The following is a 25,081-nucleotide window of genomic DNA, read 5'->3' as shown; positions in this document are numbered from 1 at the left end:
CTCCTCCTTTCCAGTAACTAGAGTCTCCAGAGGCTCCCATCACTCCTCGAGAGGTTACTTCTCACCCCAGGTTGTGATTATAGAAACCGACTTCTTGTGACAGTGCACCTGCCATGAGCTCTTGTTTGTGTTATTTCTTTTCTCGCCCTACAAACCTGAAAGCGAGCTATTTTCAGCCAACAGACAGGAGCTCAGGGACGGCCAGCATTTACCTAAGGCCACCTGGGCGGAGTGGAGAAGTCAGGTCCTGCCTTATGCCAAAAACACAAACCCGCAGGTCTCCTGTCAGGCCCTGAACTTCTGCTTTTCCCACATCTCAACAGGCCAGGGTTTGGAGCTGATTTTCTGGGGAGCAGCTATTTCCATTCCCAGACGGAGAAACTGAGGCACAGAAAGGTTGCCCTGGCTTTTGTGAGGTCACTCAGTGAGCACAGGCTGCCTGGCAGGGGATTGGGGTGCTGAGTGCTGGCTTCTGAAAGCCTCTGTGGGACTTGACAAACTGTTTGACACCTGGCGGGTCATCTGTGACACCCTTGTCTCTATATAATGAAACCACTTCTGGTATAACCACCTAATGGGGAAATATTGATGACCAGAAAAAAACACTGAGTGAAAGCTTCTTATTGAAAATTACAGGGGCGCCTGGGTGGCTCAGCCAGTTAAGCTTCCGTTTCTTGGTTTCAGTTCAACACAATCACATGGGCTGTGGGATCGAGCCCTGCAATGGGTCCCTCGCTCACTGGGGAGTCTGCTTGAGATTCTCTCTCTCCTTCTCCTTCTGCCCTCCTCCTGCTCTCTCTCTCTCTCTCAAAATAAAGAAATAAATCTCTTTTATTTTTTTAGCGAAAATTACATATGCACACACAGTCACACACACACACACACACATAATTATTCAGGTAAAGAAAATTTCAAAAAACCTACTAAGAAAAGAAATCAAATATAACAGTGCTTCAAAGAAAAAAAAAATCAACAGTTCATCTTAGCAATTTTTTATATCCACCTCGCAGTTTGAACTTTGATTCTTTAGTCACAGGCTGAGGTAATAATATTTTCCATAAACAATTGTCTTGTGTCTCATAGGTGGCTTTTAATAAAGCAAAAACATCTGCAAAGGGTACAATTTTAGGTACTTATAGATGCAAACAGTGACATACCGTTTTATGTTCCTGATTTATTATTTAGCTTTAAAATGACCAACAAAGGGTGAAAGTATAAAGTTACATCTTCAAGATCTATTTCAAATTCTGCCGGTTATTTCACGTATGAACTAATACCTGCACTCACCAAAAACACTACAGCTCCCTGCGCTAGAGGACCGGCTTTGGATTTTGGATACTAAATAGGCTTTTAGTTCCAAAATTTGGTTTCTACAGTATGGTGCTGGAGCAGTTCATCCCAGCAGGAGCTGGAAACATATATTGTGCCTGAGAGAAGCTACGGTGACCTTAAATCATGGGAGCTTACCTTCTACAAGGCAAATCCTATATCCGAGTCCGTGCGTCAGGGCTGACGCATCACGGGAGTCCTCAAACCCCCCTCTGCATAGAAACTGATGCTTATTACAGCGTAAGGAATAAAAATGTGCTCATTTGAAGCTTATGCATATAGGATGAAAACCTAACCAGAAAAATGATTCAGAAGCTAAAATGACAAAAGATTTTTTTTTTTTTTATAGACGAAAATGTTGTCATTGACGTTGTTTAGAATTGCCAGGGTGGGGGACAGTCAGTGTGGATCCACTGTTGGTGTGTTGCGTTGATGTTTTGACACCTTTCATAGACCGTGCACCCAGCTGGTGTTGCCTTACCCAGAGGCGATCCCTCCCTGCCCCCTGCCGCCCCCTCCCCCCCCATCCTGAGGAAGTGTCACTTCATGTCTAAACACCTGGTGCCGAGGGGGGTAAGATGAAGGTAGGGCCCCTTCCTGCTCTTCCAGAAACACCCATTCTTTGGACCCTGGGGCCCTCGGCTCAGCTGTGTGCCAAGTTCACTGCCCCTTTTCTCTCAAATACTGGCCTGCCCTCATCTTTCTCTACAGCTCAGGCTGGCCCTGCACCTGTGGTCACGCAGGGCTCCACAAGGGCCCCAGCTTATCCGGCATGGAGTCCCCCTGAGGTTTCGCTAAGAAGCGCTCAGTGTCGGGTTCTGTCCCAGCTGCACACCAGCGTGTTCCCCTAGCACTGCTGATGAGAGGAATGCAGGGGGAGAGGGGGGCACAAGCAGTGGGAGAGCCACAAAATGGCTAGACATCTGGACAGCCTGGGGGTTGCTTTCCAATCCTTCTAAAGTGTGCCAAGCCTGTTGCTCAGCACCCCTCCGGGCAGACCATGTGGTTAGGAGGTAGAGGAGGGATTAGCACTCTGCCCCCATTAACTTGTCTAACCCCCTGCCAGACACGGTAAAGCATGACCTCATTTCAGACTCAACAACCGTCCAGGCGGTGGGGTGGCAGCGGGCCAGTGTCCCTTCCCCCACCGGCCAGGTAATAAAGAGGCCCTTGTAAGGAATAGAAGGTTCTCCAAGGACAAGTGGGGGCACCTCAGGGCACTTGGAACCCATGGTAGTGGAGTTTCGAGAGCCTCTTGGCCTCCTGCCTCCTCTTCGGCTGGTCTGTTCCCTTGCTCCCCACCACCCCCACTCCACTTCCCTCCGGGCCTTGTCCCCTGCCTGCTACCAGCCTGCTTGTGTTTGCTGCATGGCCCCAGCCATGGCTTTCTCCGTCTCCGTCTCAGCCTTCTGCTAACTGACACCTTCTCTTACTTCAAAATCCCAGAGAAACAATTCGGCTCACAGTGGCCTCTGCTCAGTTCTCACCAGGTGGCCAAGGTCATTGCCCTGGTAGGGGCTCAAAGGCTGGACATAACTGTCCTGTCTAAGGTGGGGAGGGGTCCTATTGTGATGTAGAGATGTAGAGAAGTTCAATAACTTGCACCTGGGCCCACTAAAAGTGCCTTCCAGCACCGCCCCAATCTGTCACCCCAGCCTACGTCCCGCTGTCCCCACAATGTCCTCTCCCTGACCAGGAAACGACGCCCCTAGAGGGTGGCAGCATGTGGCTTCCTAGTGCCTGGTACTGGCTCCCTCCAGGTGATGTATACTTCGTGGTAAGACTTAATAAGCTGTTTGAGGTTGTCAAGGGAAACCACCCGTGCGTAAATATTAACTCTGTTGGGCAGAGTACCTGGAGTGGGATTTTATTTCTGCTGGGTATTATTATGGGTATTGATTTGAGAATCTGAAAATTCAATAAAACAGATTAAACCTCCCAAAGAATGAGCACGGACCACCAGCCTGTGTGAGTGTGAGGCAGGAGGGCGGGGTGGGTGGAACAGACAGCAAGGCTGTGGCAGACCCAGAAGGCCTCAGGAACAGGAGCAGGGCCCAGCTCACTGGGGACCTCCCCTAACCCCCAGGCTGCCCGCCAGCTGCCAGTCCCCATCCTGCCCCGGGAGCTGAGGACACAGATGACTGAAACACCGTCCCTGTCCCTCCGTCTCCAGGATACCTGAACCGGCTCTGCAGGAAGCCAGCATCATGGGCAAATGAAAGCAGGAAAGTTTGGGAATTTTAGATGAAAAGAGACCAGAGAGATCCAGCAACCAAAAGTTCACCTCACCTGAATTCTGGTTCAAAAGAAAAAAAAAAACCAGAAACAGACAAACAAAAATCAGCTATGAAGGTCAGTCCTGGGACAATCGGTGGTATTTGAATACCCACTGGGTCTTAGAAGATACTAGAGAATTACTCTTCACTTTTTAGGTGTGATCATGGTTTTGTAGGAAAATGTCCTTAATGATGCTTTTGGTGGTCACAATCGCATTGCTACTGGTATCCATCAGGAAGGGAACACGGATGTCACCAAACGTCGTGCAACGCACAGGACAGGCCCCCATTCCCCTCCTCTGGAGCAAAATGCCAATGGTGCCAAAGTTGAGAAACTTGGTTTTTACTGACAGTAAAAAATAAACAAAGAAATAAGTCAATCGAGGTGGGGGAGGGGAGAATGAGCCTCTTGCTTATCATTGGCCACTGAGTGACTGTGGTAGCTTGGAGAGGGAACCTGCGGTGGAAATTCATCAGAGTGCTACTCTGGGCAATGACAGTTCCCTTAAGAATCACCAATGGAGGGGCGCCTGGGTGGCTCAGTGGGTTAAGCCGCTGCCTTCAGCTCGGGTCGTGATCTCGGGGTCCTGGGATCGAGTCCCGCGTCGGGCTCTCTGCTCGGCAGGGAGCCTGCTTCTTTCTCTCTCTCTCTGCCTGCCTCTCAGTGTACTTGTAATTTCTCTCTGTCAAATAAATAAATAAAATCTTTAAAAAAAAAAAAAAAAAGAATCACCAATGGATGCTAAATCCAAGGGGCAGGGAACGGGACGAGGAGCAGGAAGTTTGCATGGTCTAGAGCGGCCCCCATAGACTACTTCTTGATTGCCAGGGCGAGGAAAAAATACGTAGTTGAGAACTCCCGCCACATCTGGGATTAATCCAAATTAATGTCACCACGAGGTGCAGAGGGCCAGCCTGCGGCCCCGGCTGTAACATTCTGAGAAGAACACAGCCTCGTGTAGTGCCCCAGTCGGAGTCGCAGGACCTGCCCCTCACCGAAAATGAGCAACATCCTTTTTTTTTTTTTTTTGAAGGCCTCTAGTTTTTCCAAAATGTCAACTTCATATTAGGCAAAAATAAGTGCTGAGGAGATCCTCCAGATGAAATGAGATCACAAGACATGACCACCAAAGGTCATCCTAGCCTGGATCCCACACTCGTAGGGAGAATAAAGCGATAGAAAGTACCGGATCACTCGGCAAAATTGGAACGTGACCACAGATCTAAGTATTTGATCTATTTAAGATTTCTTGAGGTTGCTAATTATACAGTAGTCATAAAAGAGAGTTCCTTCTTAGGAACTCTACCCTGATTTTTTATTTAGTATTTAAGGGTATTTAAGTGTATTTAAGTATTTAAGGTATTTAAGGGTATTTAAGGGTAAAGGGGCAATGATGTATACAACTTACTCCAAAATGGTTCAGAAGAAAAGCCTGCGTATGTACATATTTGCATATGCAATATTCACTACACACACATGCACGCGTACATGCACGCGCACGCACACGCACACACACTGTGGCAGGCTAAATAATGACCCCCCCCAAAGCATCCGTGTCCTAATCCCAGAAGACTATGGATGTTATCTTCTTTTTTTTTTTTTAAGATTTTTTTTGTTTATTTGAGAGACAGATCACAAGTAGGCAGAGAGGCAGGCTGGGGCAGGGAAAACAGCAGAGAGCCCAATGCAGAACTTGATCCCAGGATACCGAGATCATGACCTCAGCCAAAGGCAGAGGCTTAACCCTCTGAGCCACCCAGGCACCCCTGGATGTTGTCTTCTATTGTTAAAAAAAAAAAAAAAAAAAAAAAATGCAAATGTTCATTTAATGACCTTGAGATGGGAATATTGCCCTGGATTATCTGGGTGGGTCCTAATGTAGTCAGAGGGGTCCTTATGGGAGTGAGGCAGGAGGTCAGAAAGAGCAGCAGGAGATGTGACCACGGACCCAAGAGGCTGACATGAGGAAGGGGCCTCCAGACGCTGGAAGAGGCAGGAAATGGATTTTCCCCCGAGACCTTCAGAAGGAACCAGTTTTGCTGACACCTCGATTCTCACCTGGTGAGATTGATTTGGGGTTTCTGACCTTCGGAACTATAAGAGAATAAATATATGTTGTTTTAAGCTACCGAGTCTGTGGGAATTTGGTAGTGGCCCTCGGAAATGAACATATATACGTGTGCCCATGGGCTTGTGTGTGTGTATACACAACTATAAGTTGACCCTTGAATAACATGGAGGTTGGGGTACCAAACCCCTCCCCTCCAGAGTTCTTGGGTCCCCCAAGGACTTAACCCATAGCCTACTGTTGACCAGAAGTCATACCAATAACATACACGGGTTATGAACACCTATTCCTTGTGTTTTATATATTATATGCTGTATTCTTACAATAAAGCAAGACAGAGAAAAGAAAATGTCATTACAAAAATCATAAGAATAAAAAGAAAATCATAAGTAAGAGAAAATACATTTACAGTGGATGGGTGTGTTTATTGAACAAATCCACTCTTAAATGGACCCATTTGGAATAATCCCATATTGTTCAAGTTTCAAATGTACTTCAAATGTACACACACACAATGTCGACAAATACAGTTAATCCACATTGTTCACAGATTCTGTATTTGCAAGTTTGCCTACTCACTGAAATGTGTTTGTAACCCCAAAATCAACACTCAGCCTGTTTTTTGCAGTCTTCTGCAGCCTTTTGAAGAGTAGTGGGAAGTGCAAGTCACCAAGGCACACGGTTCAGTTGAGGTCAAACAAGGTCAACCTCTACTTTCTTGTTTCAGCTCTTCTGCTATAAACCAGTGTCCTTTTTAATCTATGTCTGTTTAATACTATGTTTTTCACATTATTGTGCTTTTTGTTGGTGATTTTTGCTACTTAAAATGGCCTTTATTTTTTTTTTTAATTCTATGTATTTATTTGACAGAGAAAACAAGAGAGCACAAGCAGAGGGAGAGGCTGGGGGAGAGGGAGAAGCAAGTTTCCCACTAACCAGAGAGCCCAATGTGGGGCTCGATCCCAGGACCCCAGAATCATGACCTGAGCCGGAGGCAGACGCTTAACTGACTGAGCCACCCAGGCGCCCCTGAAAATGGCCTTTAAATGTAATTCAGCAGTGCTGTCCACACTCCCAAGTGCAAGAAAGCTTACAGGAAAACACGTGTTAGGTCAGCTGTATCCAGTCACAAGCTGCAGCGCTGTTGCCACAAGTTCAAAGTTAATGAATCAGTGATGCATATCAAATAAGGAATCTTTAAACAGAAACACACACAAAACAAGGTGACATGTTAACTAGTCAAAGAAAACATAACCAGAGGCTGGAGGGAACCTCGCCTAGTATTTCCCCAGGAGCAATGGTTCAGTGTTCACTAATTCAGCGTTCATGACCACTTGATAAAATAAAACTATTGGGAATTATGAGAATCGATGAGAGATAAATGGATCGATAGATAGATGGAGGGAAGAAGGGAGGAAAGAAGGAAGGGGAGGGAGGGAGGAGGGAGAGAAGGAGGGAGCCCAGGTGATAAAGCAAAGGGAGCAAATGCTATCAATGGATGAATCTGGTTTAATAGTATATAGGGAATCTTCGTATTGTTTCCTGCAACTTTTCTGTAAGTCTGAAATGATTTCCGGATAAAATGTTCAAGGAAAGAGTGGCTGTGTCAAGTGTCTGCTTCCACATGTCTTGGGGTGAAGTCAGAGCTGCAGCACGCCCTGCTCAGACAGGTGGTATGTTCAGGAAAACCCCATGGTGGCATCAGGGCAGGTTCTCCTGAGGAGCAGACCCGTGGGAAAAGGTCCAGTGGCCTCCTCTGAGGTCCCATGGTCAGTGAGTCAGCAGCCACAGGGGAGAAGAGAAGGATCAAGGAACTGTGGTTCCCCATGGAGCAGGCCAGCTGGCCGCCCAGAGCTGCATCTGTGCTCATGAGAGCCGTCAAGAGAGGAACAGCCCAGCACCATCCCTGTCTATGGTCCCCTGGGCCAGGAGAAGCAGGCAGATAGCTCAGCCGGCATCGCACTCCTTCTGAAGTCCCATTTAACTAAGGGGCTCCACCAGCCACCCAGTTGTCCCAGCAGGAAACCTAGCCACCAGCCCCGTGAGCTCCTGCGCCCTGCCCCAAACACAAGCTCCGCAGTTGCTCTCATTCTCTGCAGGTGCAACTGCCCAGCTGACATGTTTGCTTGCCTAATCTCATCTCAAATACAACATGTTCAGAAGCATATTCTTGGATCCCCTTCCCCACCAATCCCCAATCTGGCTCTCTCCCTGTTTTCCTTATTGATGGTTGTGTGTACTAGTTTGGAATAGTTCTTTGGTCTCTGGGTTTTTTGTGTTGTGTTCATTATACTACTTTGTTTGGTTTCTGGTAAAATTTACTTACAGTAAAATGCACAGTTTGTAAGTGTTAAAAAATATATATGTATATGTGTGTGTATATAGATGTATACACATATATATTAAATATTTATATATTTAAGTCATCTCTATACCCAGCAGGGTGCTTCAACTTACAACTCCAAGATCAAGAGTCTCATGTTCTTCCGACTGAGCCAGCCATGTGCCCCAAATTTGATATATTTTAACACATGCATACACCTGTATAACCAACATCTCAGTCAAGGCAGATTTCCATCACTCCCTTAAGATCCTTCATCTTTCCTTCCCGTACCTCTTTGATTTTCATATCAAACCAATGTTTGATTTGAAAGATTGTTTTTTAAGTAATCTCTATACCCAACATGGGGCTTGAACTCACAGCCCCCAGATCAATGTTAATTTTCAAGTTAAACCAGTATTTATGTTAATGCTTTCCTATGGCACCTTACACCTAATCATGATTACTATCTTTTTATATATGATGGGATTTGCTTTGTTAATATTTGTTAAATATGGTAGCCAGGTGAAGAATGATCCCCATTGATATCCATGTTCTAATCCCTGGAACCTGTGAATGTTAGCTGATCTGGCAAAAGGGACTTTGAAGATGTGATTGAGTTAAAGATTTTGACTTGGGGGATTATCCTGGATTATCTAGGATGAGCCTTAAATTTAATCACCTGGGTCCTTATAAGAGGGAGGCAGAGGGAAATTTCACCCCAGAAGAGAGGGTGATGTCATCAAGAGGCAAGATGCTACATGGCTGGGTGGTTTGAATGTGGAGGAAGAGGCCAGAAAGATAGTGTCAAAGCTGGAAAAGAAAAGCACATAGATTCTCCCCTAGAGCTCAAGGGAGTTTGGCCCTGCTTATGCCTTGATTTCAGCCCAGTGAAACTAATTTCCTACTTCTGACTTCCAAGTCTGTAGGAGAATAAATGTGTATTGTTTTAAGCCACCAAATCTGTGGTGATTTGCTGCCACAGCAATGAGAAACACACACAAGAATTTTTTCTCAAAGAATTTACTTTTTTAAGTAATTTCTTTTTCTTCCTTCCTTCCTTCCTTCCTTCCTTCCTTCCTTCCTTCCTTTCAAAGATTTTATTGATTTATTTGACAGAGAGAGACACAGCCAGAGAGGCAACACCAGCAGAAGGAGTGGGAGAGGGAGAAGCAGGCTTCCCACTGAGCAGGGAGTCTGATGTGGGGCTCAAACCCAGGACCCTGGGATCATGACCTGAGCCAAATGCAGACACTCAATGACTGAGCCACCCAGACACCCCGTATTGTTTCTTTCTTAACTTCCTGATAGAATTCACCAGTGAAACCATCTTGCCCTGGAGGAGTTTTTGTGCTTGTGTGTGTGTGAAATAGTTTTAATAATTATATTTTAATTAATTATTAATTTAATTTAATTAATTTTAACATATAAATATACTTTATAATATATGTATTATATTATATCAGATTTTCTATTTCTTAATGAGTCAGTTTTTAAAGATTAATTATTTGAGAGAGGGAGCATGTGAGCTGGAGAGCAGGGGGAGGGAGAGGGAGAGAATTCTCAAGCACACCCCCTGCTGAGCATGGAGCCCATCTCGGGGCTTGATCCCAGGCTCCGGAGACCATGACCTGAGCCAAAATCAAAAGTCAGACGCTCAACTGACTGAGCCACCCAGATATCCCTTAAGGAGTCCGTTTTGATAAGGCATGTCTTCCAAAGAATTTGTCTATTTCATTTGAATTGTCAAATTTATTGGCATCAAGTTGTTTATGATATTTCTCTTTTTATACGTTTAATGTCTGTAAGTTATGCAGTCTTCTAAAGATTTTATTTATTTATTTGACAGACAGAGATCACAAGTAGGCAGAGAGGCAGGCAGAGAGAGAGAGAGAGAGGGAAGCAGGCTCCCTGTGGAGCAAAGAGCCCGATGCGGGGCTCGATCCCAGGACCCTGAGATCAAGACCTGAGCCGAAGGCAGCGGCTTAACCCACTGAGCCACCCAGGCGCCCCTGTAAGTTACACAATCTTATTTCCTTTGTCCTTTCTCCTACTGGTAATTTCCGTTTGCTCTCTTTTTTCCTTTGACCATTTTTGCTAGCAGCTTATCAGTTGGATTTATCTGGACAAAGAACTGACATTTCTTCTTAGCTTCTTAAGGTAAAAAATTAGTTCATTGAGTTTAAACTTTTCTTTTTTCTAATAGGTTTCTAAATTTTTTGAAGATTTTATTTATTTATTTTACAGAGAGACAGTGAGAGAGGGAACACAAATGGGGAGTGGGAGAGGGAGAAGCAGGCTTCCTGCCAAGCAGGGAGCCTGAAGCAGGATTCGATTCCAGGACCCTGGATCACGACCTCAGCCAAAGGCAGACTGAGGTGCCCCTGTTTCTGATGTTTTTAAAAGAAATTTCCCAGGGACACCTGGGTGATGCTATTGGTTAAATGTCTGACTCTTGGTTTCAGCTCAGGTAATGATCTCAGGGTGTGAGATCCAGCCCCGCTTTGAGCCCTCGATGAGGCACTGCACTCAGCACAGAGTCTGCTTAGGACTGTCTCTTCCTCTCCCTCCCCCGGACCCACTGTCACTCTCTCTCCTTTTCCCTCTCTCAAATAAATAAATCTTTCAAAAAAAAGAATTTCCCTTTAAGTACTGATTTAACTGCATCCCACACATTTTGATATTTTTGTTCCTTATTCAGCTAAAAATGTGTTGGGTTTTCCTCATGATTTTCTCCTTTTCCCATAGGCTATTGGTTATTTACAAGTGTGTTAAAAATCTAAAACCTGGGCAACTTTCTAGGGTTTTTTGTTTTTTGTGCTTTGGGTTCTTTTTTTAAATTTGTTTGCTTGCTTCCTAATCTAATCCTACTGTTGTCAGAAAACATATTCTATAAGATTTCAATCTTTTGAAATTAATTGAAACTTATTTCATAATGTATCAAATGGGTCTGCCTTTGTGAATATTTATATGAGCTTAGGAAGAACATGTATTTCACACACTGCGCTCACTCGAATCCAGGTCAGCTACTTAACCAGCTGTGTGAGTGAAGCATATAATCTCTCTGAGCCTCAGTTTCTCCAAATATAAAATGGGAATAAATGATGATATTACTGATCTAAAAAGGTTGCAGTTAGAATGCACTAGAAAGCTTTGAGCACACAGCTGTTCTCCACTTCCTCCTCCTCTTACTTCTCATGGTTGTCATCACTGTTGTGACCATAATCATTGTTGTTACTCTTGTTATTATATAGTTGCCATTATCTTCCATTGAACTTCTGAGGTTGCTATTATACCCTGTCCCCAGGAGAGGAGTTGACAGTGGATCATTTTACAGTCAATTATAGAATCTTTCTTACCACGATGATTATTCTTACCCTCATAACTAATTCAGGTGTTTTACATTTACCCAGAGGCTACTGTGGAAGGAGACACCCGCCCCATCCAATTCTTGGAGCCACAGCAACGGCCTGGTGCAAAGTGGTGTCACAGCCAGCGCGACAAATCGACCAGGAAAATGTGAGGGCTAAGAGGATGGTGAAAAGAAATTAAGAGACAAAGAGATGGGGGCAGGAGGGACACTGAGGATGATGTCCAACAGTGCTGATTTTATTCCACATCTTACAAGCATTTATAAGGCAGACCACAATAGGAGGAGTAATACATCAGTACCTAGTCAGATGACTGCAAGTTTCTATAACAAGTTTACATTAACTACAAGCAAACCTCATGCCAGGTAGTTTCAGCTAAAGCCATTAGCAAGACAATCAACCAGGGAGTGGGTTATAGGAGGTACAGGAACAACAAGGACCACCTAAAAATTCATGACCCTGACCACACTGTTCCCTTCTGTAGGGGGAGTGTGTGGGAAGTCACGTAGGCGAGCGCACGACGTATCCCACAGACCCTTTTCTCAGTGTTACTCAACTTTCCCGTCCTTAACCTTGTCAAGGTGTCCGGACTTCGAAGGAGACACAAGTCAGGGCCTGGTTTGATCCTCGACTCCAAACGTGCCGTAGACTCCAACAAAGTGTTAAGTTTCGCTGGGCTGCCCAGCCTTCTCGGGACACCCGGTGTTTAATATCACAAACTTCTCATTCCTGAGTTCTGTGATTTGGGTACTTTTGGGGTGGCCTAGAGGGTGTGGCTGTGGCTAATGATTGGGAGGGCACCCACAAGGGAGGTCCGGAGCCCTTGCATATTAGAAGGCGGCTGTCAGTTCCCTTCATTTGTGCCAGGTGATCTGTCTGTGACATCTCAGGCTATAAACCTTCTCTTCCAAAATTGCTTGTCCAAGGCTCCTTGCCTTCCGGCATTTGAAGGAACAGAAGAGAGATCTGAGCCTACACCCAGTCTCATTCCTTGAGAGGTAACTCTGATTTTTCCACCTAGTGGCTTGAGAATTTTTGTCTTCTTAATGTAACTCCAAAAGTTTTGCAAGGTAGGAGTATAAACATTCATTTTTCCTGATTGATTGGCCTTCACTTTTCAATGATTTTTTTTTTTTTTTTGGATCCACATACACACTCTTTAGCTGGGAAATCTTTTTCTGAGACTATATTTGATCGCTACTTCTACACTTTCATTCATCCAAGAGCTATTGAGAACCTTTGTTCCTGGCCCTGGGAATACTGCAGTGAATAAAATAAAATTCCTGCCTCGGGGAATTTACAGATTGTAGGAGGCACAGTCAATAAGCAAGTGAAAACAATGAACAAGGGCTCGAGGCAGCAGGCGGCAGCAGGCAGGGCTGGGGAGAAGAATAAAGCAGAGAGAGGGGTTGGGGAGGATGAAGTTGGGCAGGGAACATCTGACTTGCGGGGATTTCAGCAGAAGCTCTTTCCTTAGGAACATGTATTCTAAGTTCATGATGAAATTGACTCAGTTCTCTGCCCTCAACGTGCAGTTTACTAATTTTTTTTTATCACTCACATTGATTTTCCCCCTTTTTTCAGCGATCCGGACGCACTTGCCAAGTTGATCCTCCACACCATCAATTCCACTGCTGTCGCTATCCCCTGTGCCCTTTACTGCCCCTGGGGAGGACTGGAATCTGCCTTCCACCACACCCTGACCTTGGGCACAGCCCCTCCCCACCTCCAGGTTTCCTGTTCTTGTCTTGTGGAGGCGGTGGTCCCGGGCGGTCCGGGCATCATCTTGAGACTGCCAGACAACTTGCTGAGATTGTATCCTGACTCTTGCAATGAGCCGTTTTGGGGAGCCTTCTTCCTCTGAGTCATCAGAATGATTTTGACTTTCTCTGGCTCTGCCGTATTTTTCCACTAGTCCCATAAAGGAATCTGCCTTTCTCTGCTCGCCTTGAATGTGGGTTATGAAGTCCCTCTGTGTCCCCTCTGGTGATAGTCCCCAGCAGGATGGAGCACTGCCTTTGCCCCACTGTGTCAGGTGCACTGTGGAGCTGGCAAGTCTTCCCGGGGCTGGCTGGCTGGGGCAGGTGGGGAACATGGTGCCCCGTCATAGCCCTAGGAGCTCAGGCAGCAGGACAGCTCTGTCTGGAGACCCTCCACTGCCTCACGCAGTCACACCAAACAGATGGAGCCCCGGGGAAGCTCCCAATGGCCAGAAAGCCCTGCCTCTCCGGTTCCTATCTCTGCCCCGAAGCTAGCACTTGACTGGTAGGAGAGAACTTGGAGGGGCGGATAATTGCACAAAACCACAGACGGTTCTGCCTTGAAGTTTCTCTTCCCGGAGCCCCCAGAAGCCCCACAGCTGGAGAGGTTATTTATGTTAACCTCTTATTTAGAAATTAAGCTCCGATTTGGAAATTAAGGATTGTAATTTAGCATTAACCCAGATGTCAAGATATAATGAGACACTCTGTGGGGGAAATTGAATTCCATATTGCCAAAGACCCATTTTATTTATAATAACCAGCCACTCACATCATGCCAATATTGATGGATCATATGTTTAAAATTTTGATAGCTCATTCATTTCTATAATTACATTTATTTCAAATTAAATAAGTCTCACACACCCTTGATATACAAAGAGACAAAATTAATTTGTGGATCAGAATTAACCTGCCATTCAACCCCCGGAACTGTCCTTTCTGGAAGCCCTTGGAGAACTATATTCTGCCATTTCACAGAAGGTGATTTGCATATGAACCACTTTTAACCTGGAAGGGCCTTCATCCTTGGGCTAGGAGGGAAGTGTCATTGCGAAGGGGACTGTGTCGGGGTGCACTTGCTAATCACTGGGTTCAGATACGAAATGGGGACACCAGCCAACAAAGCTCCTCTGCCCAGAAGACAGCAGAAGCCATCATCGAGCAGCTGCCTGGTGTTGCAGGGCAAGGAGTGAGCGTCATCCCCAATTCACTAATTTTTGGCAAATGACCTTGAGCATGATTCATACAACTGTCCTTTCCTGAGCAGGGTAGTAGGAGGGCCCACTACTTCCTGCCCCCCCACACACCCCTTACTCGGCCACCACTGGCTCGACCAAGAGTGGAGTCATAGACACACGGGGCCCATCAGATGGGCATGGAGATCCTGATAGAGGACAGCTGGATGGTGTGGGTGGTGTTGGGGGATTTGGAAAAGGGTTGATTGCATTTTTTAAAATAAAGATAAGGCTGTCAACAAAGAGATATTTGGGGCAGGGGGACATGAGAGATGGCCCTGAATCTTGGGGGGAGCTCAGAGCAGGAAGGTAAAATGATTCCACTGTGCAGCCGAGACTGAGAGGAGTGAAAGTCACAGGGCCCGGCATGACAGTTGGAATGTAGGAAAGAGTGGCAGGGTGGCATCTAGGCTCCATGCAGTGGGGGGAAGGGCCCGCGAGTTTCCATGGGCAGGTTAGCTGTGAGAGCAAGCCCATGGGACCTGCCAGGGGTCTCGGGTGCGAAACCAGAGGGAGGTGCCCGGGAGGTGGGGTGAGGGCTCAGCTCTATCCCAGGACTGTATCTGGGGGGGTCAGGAGAGGGGGGTCAGGTTGGAAGGAGCACAGGATAGGATGTGGCACATCTGGGTCCTATTCAAGTTCAAGCCAGATGACCTCTGAGAAGTAGAAACATCCTTACTCAGGATTTTTGCTTAACATCTCTTCCCTCCCAAAACTCGTCTGGTCCCTGGTGTTGGGTGTGCAGTCTAGACTGACAAAGTTTTAGACCCCCAGTGGCTAAAAAATCACTGATTTTGATTCAGTAAGTAACTAGGATCTGTCAAACAGAAATTAAGTGATGTTAAAGATGGAGATTCACTTTGATGTTCTTGAATCTGTGAGCATGACATTTAGCCCCTGGAACTAAAGTTTCAGGATAATGACGGACCTAAGACAGCACTTGGGAATGACATTCAGTGGAAGAGCACTCCACAGGGCGCAGGACTGTGGTCAAAGTGTTGGAGTTGGCACATGGCAAAGAGAACTGGCATAGTCTTTACAGAGGACCAAGGTGTTAGCTTTTCTGGGAGCCGTTCTCAGCTCAGGCTGAGAAGAAAGGTGTACTGGCCACTGGGGTCTCCACCACTGGTGGGGTGGTCCCTCCAGTGGGGGATGACCAGGAGTTAGGGACTACAAAGAAGAAGGGCACCCCATTATGGTAAAGTTCACATTCTGTTTGTAAAGTTCTCTTCTAACTGAGGGATGGACGGTGGCTTACACTGAGCTGTTGTCCTTTGAGGGGCTCTAGAATGGAAAAGAGTGAGCAAAATACAAAGCCAGTTCCTGGGGACTCCCAGTGACAAATATGAAAAAGGTCAAATAACCTCGGGGATACTGAGCCCCTATAGGAATCGGTGGAGGGTGGGGGGGGGGTGGCGTTCTGATGTTTCTTCATTAGCCCAAGCAATCTCCACCACAATCCAGTGATATTGGAGGGATCCATCCTGGTTTTACAGACAGTGGAAGCCATTCAATGGGGCATCATTAACCTGCCTAAGGTTATTCAATTAAGAAGCAGCCCTAGCAAAATGAAATCCCATCTCTCCTGCCCTTCCCAAACATTCCAGACCCCTTTAAACAACCTAAATTCTAAGAAAGAGAATTTCAGAAAACCAAACTTTTAAAATCTCTTGATTACATTCCACGGACTTCAAAGAGAAATCTGTGTATACATCAGCACAGATAAAGCCTCTGCCGGCGACAGGCAAACGCCCAGCTGTTTTGGCAAGTTTCTGCAGGACTTGGAACCCTGCTCTCTTGCCTTCCCTCCTCAGAAGTCTCCTGCTCTTGGTGTTTTATAAACATTTCAGAACAGTCGGGTCTGCTGAAGGAAGAGGAAAAGAGCCTCTCTTGATGTGTCCCCCAGTGCCAGGTCTGGGACAAGAGGGGATGGCGGTGGGTTGGTGGCTTCTTGCCTGCTGCACTGTCTCAGCAGGCGATTGATCTGGGGCTCCTGCTCGCCTCCCGGGGGACCCATCCTATGATGAGGTAGTCCATCTAAGCTGAACCATGCTGGCTTACTTACCTGCTAGGACACTTGTGGCTGTTACTTAGAGACGCCACTTAAAATTCAGTGTTCACAGAGTGCTCCATGCACTGTGGACTCTGGGTAAAGGTTGCCTAGGAATTCCCGAGGGAAAGAAGCAGTAGAAACTAGGATGTCTTGCCCAATGGAGTCAAGCAGAGAGCCCTGGGCAGGGCCAGGGGACCATGCTTTCTGACCTTGACCTGCCTCCCGGCCGTCTGTATCAGACGGGGTCTCTATAGTTGGAGCAGCAGACTCCCCAGGAGCCGTGAGCACTGGGGGGGGGAGTGGAGGGAGGCACCAGGGTGAGGGCTGCAGGTCCTGTATCTATCGGGGTCACCCAGACCCAGGGCATTGGCCAATTCTATGAGGAAACAGCAGTTGTTTCAAACAATTGAATGTTTTGATGAAAAAACCCATCCTGCATTTCTCACAGCATCAACTACTCAATGTGATAAACACCAGGCATCAGAAATGTCCCTCCCTGTGGATGGAAGCAACCAGAACCGTTTTGGGGACCCAAATTCTCTCAACCGATAGGAGAGCTTCGTCCCCGTGGTAAAGGCCTGGGGAGGCGGAGGTCCCTGGGAATGATGTAATAACGACGCTGATAACGTGCAACTTATCTCAAGCAACTAGGTGCGTGCCTTATGTCCTTGGTTCTAGCACCTTTGCCAAAGGCAGTACTTTAGAGAGGTGTGGGTGAGTCAGCTGTGATTCAGAGAAACTCAGGCAACTCCACCTGAGTGAGAGTCGTTGGCCCCTACCACGGATCGATCGGGTGGCTTAAAATGACGGAGATTTATTCCCTCACAGATTGGAGGCTAGAAGTCCGCAGTCGAGGTGTCAGAAAGGGTATGCTTCCTCTGACACTCTCCCCTCCGTGCCTCTTCCTGCTTCCAGCAGCTCCTGGCAACCCTCGGCTTATAGCTGAGTCTTTTCAGTCACTGCCTCCCCCGTCTTCCCTGTGTGATCTTTTCTTATAAGGACAGCAGTAATACTCGATTTAGGACCCCCTCTGGTCCAATATGACCTCATCATAACTGATATCATCTATTAAAAACTCCTATTTCCCAACAACATTCTGAGGTTTCAGGTGAACAGAACCGGGGCGGGGATGGGGGGACCCTGTTGGCCCCACTCCAGTTGCCTGCGCTTTGAGATACAAGACAGCTGTAATGGCAAATGAGGATAAAGGTCCTGGGTGACATCCAGGTCTCTTTTCCAACTATGGAACAAAAGCTCGACGGTGGATACTGGGGACGCTCTCCTCAAGTCCCCTGGGGTCCCCTCCACTGATTCCCCGTGCCCTTCCTTTTAACTGACTACACCTAACACACTTTGTAGAACTTTGACCTTGAGTCACTGGAGAGGCTCTGCCAAAGAACTGGAAGCACTAGAGAGTTGACCTTAGGGGGGCTGGGGGCCAGTCCTTTGCCAAAAGTTGCCTAGTGTGAGTTTTGGAAACCCAGCTCCCTTGCCTCAGGTGAAGTGTGACAGGTAATCTCAACCTCTCCCGCCAAACCAGCTCCCTTCTGCAGTACCTTTCTTGAAATCTCAACCCTGCATGGCTTCCCCCTTGCGCTCACTGATCTCCCCCGGGAGCGCTTCCTTAATACGCCACTTGCTCGGGAATTCCCGATTCAGAGTCTGCCTCTGGGTAAGGTTGCCAGTTTCAGCAAATAAAGATACAGTTAATAATAATAATAACCATAAAATAAATATTAATGATAAGTAAAATAAAAGTACATAAAAGCTCAGCTAAATTTGACTTTCACAGAACAACAAATCATTTTTAGTGTAAGTATGTCCCATGAAATATTGGGGATATACTTATATTTAAAAATGACTTGTTGTCTATCTGAAACTTAAATTTCATTAGAAGTCTTGTATTTGGCAGCCCTACTTCTGGGGAAATGTAATTTAAGCAAACTGAACTCCGATTGGGTCAGTTTAGAACATGATTTTGTTTTTGAACCAAATCACTGTAACAAGAGGGATAGAACAACAGGAATTCACTTTGACAAGTATGGGTCCAATCCTGTGTCTGGGGGTACACATGAAGTCCATCCAAACTCTGCAGCTGATTGTTCCATATGGGGGAAGAAGGTGTGAATGTTGGGGAGGCAACCACAGAAACAATTACTACATATCAGTAACTAAAATTGGTTCTCATTATTCGAGGTAGTGATGGTCTGTAATAACATCATGGTGAACACTGAATTATCAAACACAGAACCATTGAGCCTAGGGGAGAAGACAGGATTGGGGTCCTGTGTGTCTCTCGTCCCAACATTTTGTCAACCAATCAATGCATAACCAAAGACACCTTGGTCAATATCTACTGTCAATTCATTCACACTACAGCACTGTAACTCACAACTGAATGAAGCTTATCTAACACACGAATTTTGTCTGAATCATGGCATTCCTGTGCCCAAGAGCACCAGACAGGACATCAACACCATGCTGCGAGGCCATTTTAAACAGCAAAATCACCGACAAATAGCACAGAAACATGGGAAATGTGGCACTACATAGATCACAGAAAGGACACCTGCTTACAGAGTGGGAGCTGGAGCAAGAAGGCAGTCACCTTGTTTGACTTCAGCTGGAAACACCACATTGAGTGACTCAAATTTTTGCCACTCCGTCCATGTCTACAAATGACCACGAAAGCACTGTGAGTATTGATTTTGGGGTTAGAAATATATTTTAGCTGAGTTCACAAATACAGGATCCACGAATAATTGGGATTGACTGTCTGCGAAGACGCACTAATGGTTGTGTTTGCCGAGCTACCAGTGCCGGTTTCAAGTAGACTCAGATTACGTTTACCTTTCCGAGAATCCCCTACTACAAAAATAGAGGGGCTGGCTAGATAAACACAGAGCTTTGGACAAACAGCCCCTTACAAGGAACTCTGTTTGCCTAGCTATGAACATGCAACCTTTACTTGTTATGTAACTAGAGCAGCTTGCCCTGTATTTACAGTGTGAACACAAATATCTTAGTACAAGGCACCATATTTGCCTGGCTATTTAGTACCGATGTGATGTGAAATTCCTGAACTCAGCCCCATGGCTGCACTAATCTGTAAACAGAGCTGCTTGATCTTTAAAGCAAGGGAAAGGCCATGCACTAAGCCACTTGACACATTGCTCTTGCTATTTGCATAGTCAAACGCTATCAGCTCTTCTCACACATCCAAGGTCTTGGCAAGACTCTTTCCCCAAGTGCCCATTATTGTAAGTGTTGGGAAGGGATCATCCACCAAAGCCCTTATTCATCTCTTGAAGGGTTTCTTCTTCCAGATTGACTGTTTGCCCCAAACAGTCAAAACGTCAAAAAAGTTTTTCTTGGCCAAAGCTGGTGGTCTCCTCCCCAGAAGGCTCCGGGGTCGGCTTTCCATTTATTTTTCCCAGGCACTAGAAGGATAGGTTGGCTGATTGGGACAACTGGAGGTGCCATGATCTGATAGTTTCATGGCAAGCCTCCCCAATATGATATTCATAATTCTTCCTTTTCCCCAACTTTTAATTTTATCTCATTTCATTGTTTTGAAATTAATTTTATCTTTTCCCAAAATTATTTAAACATATGGTCTTTGAAATCAGCTATTCCTTACAGGCTCATACGATGGCCTCCTAACCCCTCTCCCAACCCTTGCAAGACAAGTGCTTTTGTTTCTTGACACTCCTACTGTCTGTTCTGGTGTGGGCAACCTTATTGTTAATAATATGCTTCTACCTAGTTTCTTGATTGAACCATTTTAGTATTAATTGTTGATTTCCTATTAGGATAGCTAAGTGTTGTTTTTTTTTTTTTAAGATTTTATTTAAAGATTTTTAAAAAGATTTTATTTATTCATTTAACAGAGAGGGAGAGTACAAGCAGAGAAAGCAGCAGGCAGTGGGAGGGAGAAGTAGGCTCCCTGCTGAGCCAGGAGCCAGATGTGGACTTGATCTCCAGGACCCTGGGATCACGACCTGAGCTGAAGGCAGACACTTAACAAACTGAGCCACCCAAGCAACCCAGGATAGCTAAGTTTTAGCTCTCTCCCACACCCCCTGCACATCCCCTCCCCCACCTCCTCAATATAGTGATTTCTGGTTGGGTTAACAGTATTTATTTATATCACACTAGTCCTGTAAGTATTGTTCATTACTGAGCAATAATTTTATTTCCTTTCTTGAATTTCTTTTCTTTTATTTTAATAATTAATATATCTTTTCACCAGCTTATTTTTCTGTGGTTTATTCCTGTTTCAGTTTTTTATTTTTTCATATACCCCACAGGCCTGTCATATGCCAGTAAATATATTTCTTTTCAAAGTTCAAGCCCAGTTCTGACATTGCCTTTCTAGCTGGACCAGACATCCTCCAGGTGTCCTACATCCCTGGACATTGCCTTCCCTTCCATCATATTTTATAGAGTTCATGGCCTCCTCATTCTCAATCTAAACTCTTCTTTTGCCCAAGCACATTTTCTGGTAGTTTGAAATGGTGGCTGGGAACTGAATTTTATGAGGTCTTCAGAGTTGACAATAATTCTATTCTACCTTCATGTTTAAATGATCATTTAGCTGGGTATAGAATTATAAATTGAGAATAAATTTCCTTCAGAATGTTGAAGCTACTGCTCCATTTTCCTCTAGGATAAGGTGTTGCACTGAGTAGCCCAATGCAGGTCACATTCCTGCATGTGTGACCTGGGGTTTTTAATCTGGAAGTTCCAAGAATCTTCTCTCTTGTCCTTAAGAATCATGGATTTCCTCATTTCATTGTCCAAGCGAGAAGCCACAGGCCCAGAGAAGAAGACTTGCTGTGCCGTGCCCCAGCCTGGGTTAAGGCAGGCTTCCTCCCACACATGCTCTGTGCTATCCTGATGCTTCCTGGGCACCTCTGCCTCAGTCTCCCTTGCTGTCATTTTGCAACCAAGGCTCCAGCTGTAGAGACACAATCTTGCCACCTTAGAAGCTATTTTATAGAACATGAAGCCAAGCAGTAGGCACACTCCAAAATACAAGGAGCACTCTGTGTTGTCAGTGTGACCAGGCTGGATTAGAGTCCCCAGAATGCCTTTCTAGTATCCTTCCCGTTACACTGAGCCACTGAGGGGAATTCTCTCAGTTTGGATGGGAACAGAAGCCATTTTGTAGCAGTCACACACCTTTTCCCAATTATTGCAACACATACCCTTCTAGGTGCGGCTGTGAAAGGATTTTGCACATTTGATTAAAGTCCCAAGACAGTCGACTTTGATTGTTGACCTTAAATTAATCGAAAGGGATATTTTCTTGGGTGTGTCTGACTTAATCAGGCCCTATAGTTCTGTCCACAGTTCCTGAGTCCTGACGAATAGTTCTGTGAAGGATCAGCATTCCTCCAGAAGCTGGGGTCCTGTTGTGCTCACGACTCCATTGCATGGGTTGGTTCTCAGGGGAACCCCAGGTGAGGTGCCTCCCTGGGCTAGGGGGCTAGGTTCAGCAGTGGCCCAGGGCAGTGGTTCTTCAACTGTGGTCACAGCCTACCAGCACCAACATCACCTGAGAACATGGAAGAAATGCAAATCCTCCACCTATTTCTAGAAACTCAACTTTGAAAAATGATCATTCCTGAGGAAATCCAGAGGTCCTGCACTCTGTTGAATTTTGTTCAGGTGCTCAGAGTAAAGAAGTACACTGAGCCCACATTGGAGGAGCCAACTGGAGCAGCCAGGCCAGACCCACTGTCAGACCCTCCTTCCTATCTGGGAACCAGCCCATGGATCTGCTCCTAGAGTCTTGTCCTTAGAGGCACGGATTGTAAAACAGAGCTCTGGCTTTGGAGTTCAGACCTGACCCTGGCTCTTCCAGTGTGAGCCAGTGCATCTGATAGTTCCCAGAATGAGACCAACCCTGTGGCATCAAGATCGAGCCAGCTTCTCCAGCCTCTCCCCGACCTACCCTGCTCCAGCCATGTTCCAGCTGCAATTCCAGCTCACCCAGAGCACCTTCTACAGGGGGCCTTTGCTCATGCTGCCCCTCCGCCTGGAGGCTCCCCACTCCACTCCCTTCACCTGGGCCTTCCTGCTCGTCCTTCTCTCCCAGCCCAATCACACCCTTCCAGACTGTTCCCCATGATGGACTCTCACAGCACCCTGCTTGTTTCCATAGCCTTCACCACAGTGTGGAATTATACATGTATTATACGCACTCCTATTCTTAGCGGCTATCTTCCCCCATTGAGTCTAACCATGACGGCGGAGACAGTATCTATTGGCTCACTCAAACTCCCCCATACCCTAGGCAGGTCTTGTCACCTTAGGACACATTTCTTGAAAAAAGCACACTAAATGTATAAATGTCCCTAGGTGAAGGACTCAACATGTCTGAGATTCGGTTTTTTTGGAGGGAAGTGGGGCTGACAACACCTACCTGTGGGGCTACTATGAGAATTGAATACGACAGTCCCAGGCTCTGTAGGTGGCCTGCAGTGGCTGTTCCAGAGGGAGAGCAGGTGTTGCTGGTGGTGTCACCTCAACCAATGTCCACCACAGGACAGAGGTGCCCTTCCTGTCCTGCCTCCAAATTGTCTGCTTTCCCATTTGTCTCTGCCACTTGTCCAGAAGTTTCTCTTGCACAGGATCTGTTCTATCCTCATTCCTCCATGTCATCTCAGGTGTGGGGCTGCCACAGAAGGACCCTCAGTGTCTTAAGTGGGGGGGTCCCCAGAAGCAGACCCTGGGACAAGGTCTCCTGAGTGGGGTTTTATTGAAGAAATGCTCCCAGGAGAAACCAACAGGGGAAGCCAGACGAGGAAACCTGGGAAGGAGGCCCAGCCAGGGAAGAACTTCAGCCTGAACCCTTGGGGGACCTGGAGGGTAAACTTGGCCTCAGACCTGTCCCAGCCTGAGGTCATAGATCTGGGCTTTCCTTCCATCCATTGGTTAAGGGTGGGAGAGCTGATTGGGGGTCAGCTCCCAGGCACTTTGATTCTCTGCACTGGTGCCCAGGGACTCCAGGGGCCTGAGAACAGGCAGCCTGCCCAAGAAGAGCTACAGGTATAGGTTGTACATACGAAAGTACATGGCAGAGTTGGGGAAGGGTCCTTCATGATAAAAGGACTCAGAAGGGCCTGATAGAGCACTATCTCTCCCACCACACTCAGCTAAATTTTCTCACTTTCCCAAATGTTTGCCCTGAACACAGAAGTGGTTTCTTGAGGAGTGCAAAGAGCCGGCTCTATTTCTGACGCTTCTGTCGGTGTGGCCCAATGAAGAGCAAACCCTGCGGGGGCAGCGAATCAGCCTGGAGCCCTGGCAACCTCCAGGGGTGCCAAACAAAAACTCGGCTCACTCCAAGGCCCCACGTGGCTTCTGGGGGCTCCAGCCTCCCCCAACAGGTACATGGGGCAAAGGACTAAGCCCAGCCTCACCACTCCCCCACAGCCTGAGAAGTGACTGACCACCGCTGCTTAGGTTAGAAAAGACTTGGCAGGCCGTCCTCCAAGGAGAGGGTGGAAAAAGCCAGATGGAAAATCCTGACTTGGCCAATTAATATGAGCAGCAGGAAAATCCCTAAATTGGTTCCATAACAACCAATCTCTGTTCCCAGGTCCACAGGAAGGCAGAAAAAATGCATCCCACGTGAGGGAAAATTGAAGTGTGCCCAAAAGTTCATCAATACTTTTCTGTCTTCCCTCGCCAGGTTCCCAGCTAAAGTTGTTAGAACGTGCCTCCCTGTTTAAGCGAGGTAATTTGATGTGGGCAATAATAATCATAAATATTCATGGTTTTGCCTTAACATTAGGATAACATCTGTTTCCGAACATCTGCAATCTGTTTTCAATGCTTCAGTAAAATGTAAATTAGCTATAACTAATACAATAAAGCACTAATGGGGATAATGATAATGAAAGACGCCCATTAAGGCGGGAGTCCAGCTCTGTCTCCAATGGCCAGTTTTCAGGAGTTCCCAGTAACTTTGCTTTCCACCATCTCAAACTTCCTTCAAATGAAAGGGGCTTTGAAAAGCCTCCACCGGCTTCCTGATTTGCTCCCTGAACCAGGAAGCATGTCTCTCGTCAGGGTCCTTTCTGTGCCTCACTCTTCTTCAGAGGATGTCCACAGATCTTTCTAGAAGACATGTCCATCTAGGCAGGTCCCGTGCACAGAACCCTCCATTTCCTGCAGAACAAGGTCTAACCTGTTGGCCTGCAAGCCAGACTTGCCACCTCCGGCAACCCCAGCATGCCCACCGCCCTTAGTTCCTCGAGTCCCTCCAATACCCCGGCCCTTTTATTCGCCCTCTACTGCTCACTGTAGAGAGAGCAGCCAGAATGCTGAAGGAAAAGGCCAAGTGGACAATTGCAAAATGGACTGGGGAGATGAAGAGAACATTCACAGAAGAAATACTAATAGCCAAAAATTTTACACTCATTTGTCATAATTAAAAGCAAATGAAAACAATGATGAACAATAAATAATACTATGATCAGATGTTGTTAGGTGAAATAACTAAGTTGCAAAAACAATTTGTGGAAGATGATCCTATTCTGATTTAAAAATATGCGTACATATTAGGGAAAACTCCTAGGAAAATACACGTCTAAATGCATCTTTTTTTTTTTAAACATTTTATTTATCTATTATCTATTTAACAGAGATCACA

At 46.2% G+C, this 25,081-nt stretch overlaps 1 long non-coding RNA gene across 1 annotated transcript; it reads left to right on the top strand.

The window, feature by feature from the left end:
• Window positions 1-2,971: 2,971 nt before the first annotated feature.
• Window positions 2,972-13,303, top strand: LOC131828088 (uncharacterized). The gene is made up of 4 exons (XR_009352227.1): window positions 2,972-3,089; window positions 3,503-3,681; window positions 11,408-11,513; window positions 12,950-13,303. It is a non-coding gene; the product is annotated as an uncharacterized LOC131828088 (long non-coding RNA).
• The last annotated feature ends 11,778 nt before the right edge of the window (window positions 13,304-25,081 follow it).

The sequence above is a fragment of the Mustela lutreola genome, chromosome 3, assembly GCF_030435805.1.
Source record: "Mustela lutreola isolate mMusLut2 chromosome 3, mMusLut2.pri, whole genome shotgun sequence".
Taxonomy (NCBI): Eukaryota; Metazoa; Chordata; class Mammalia; order Carnivora; family Mustelidae; genus Mustela; species Mustela lutreola.
Note: the sequence above shows the minus strand (reverse complement) of the source record. Positions and strands in the feature narration are given on the sequence as shown.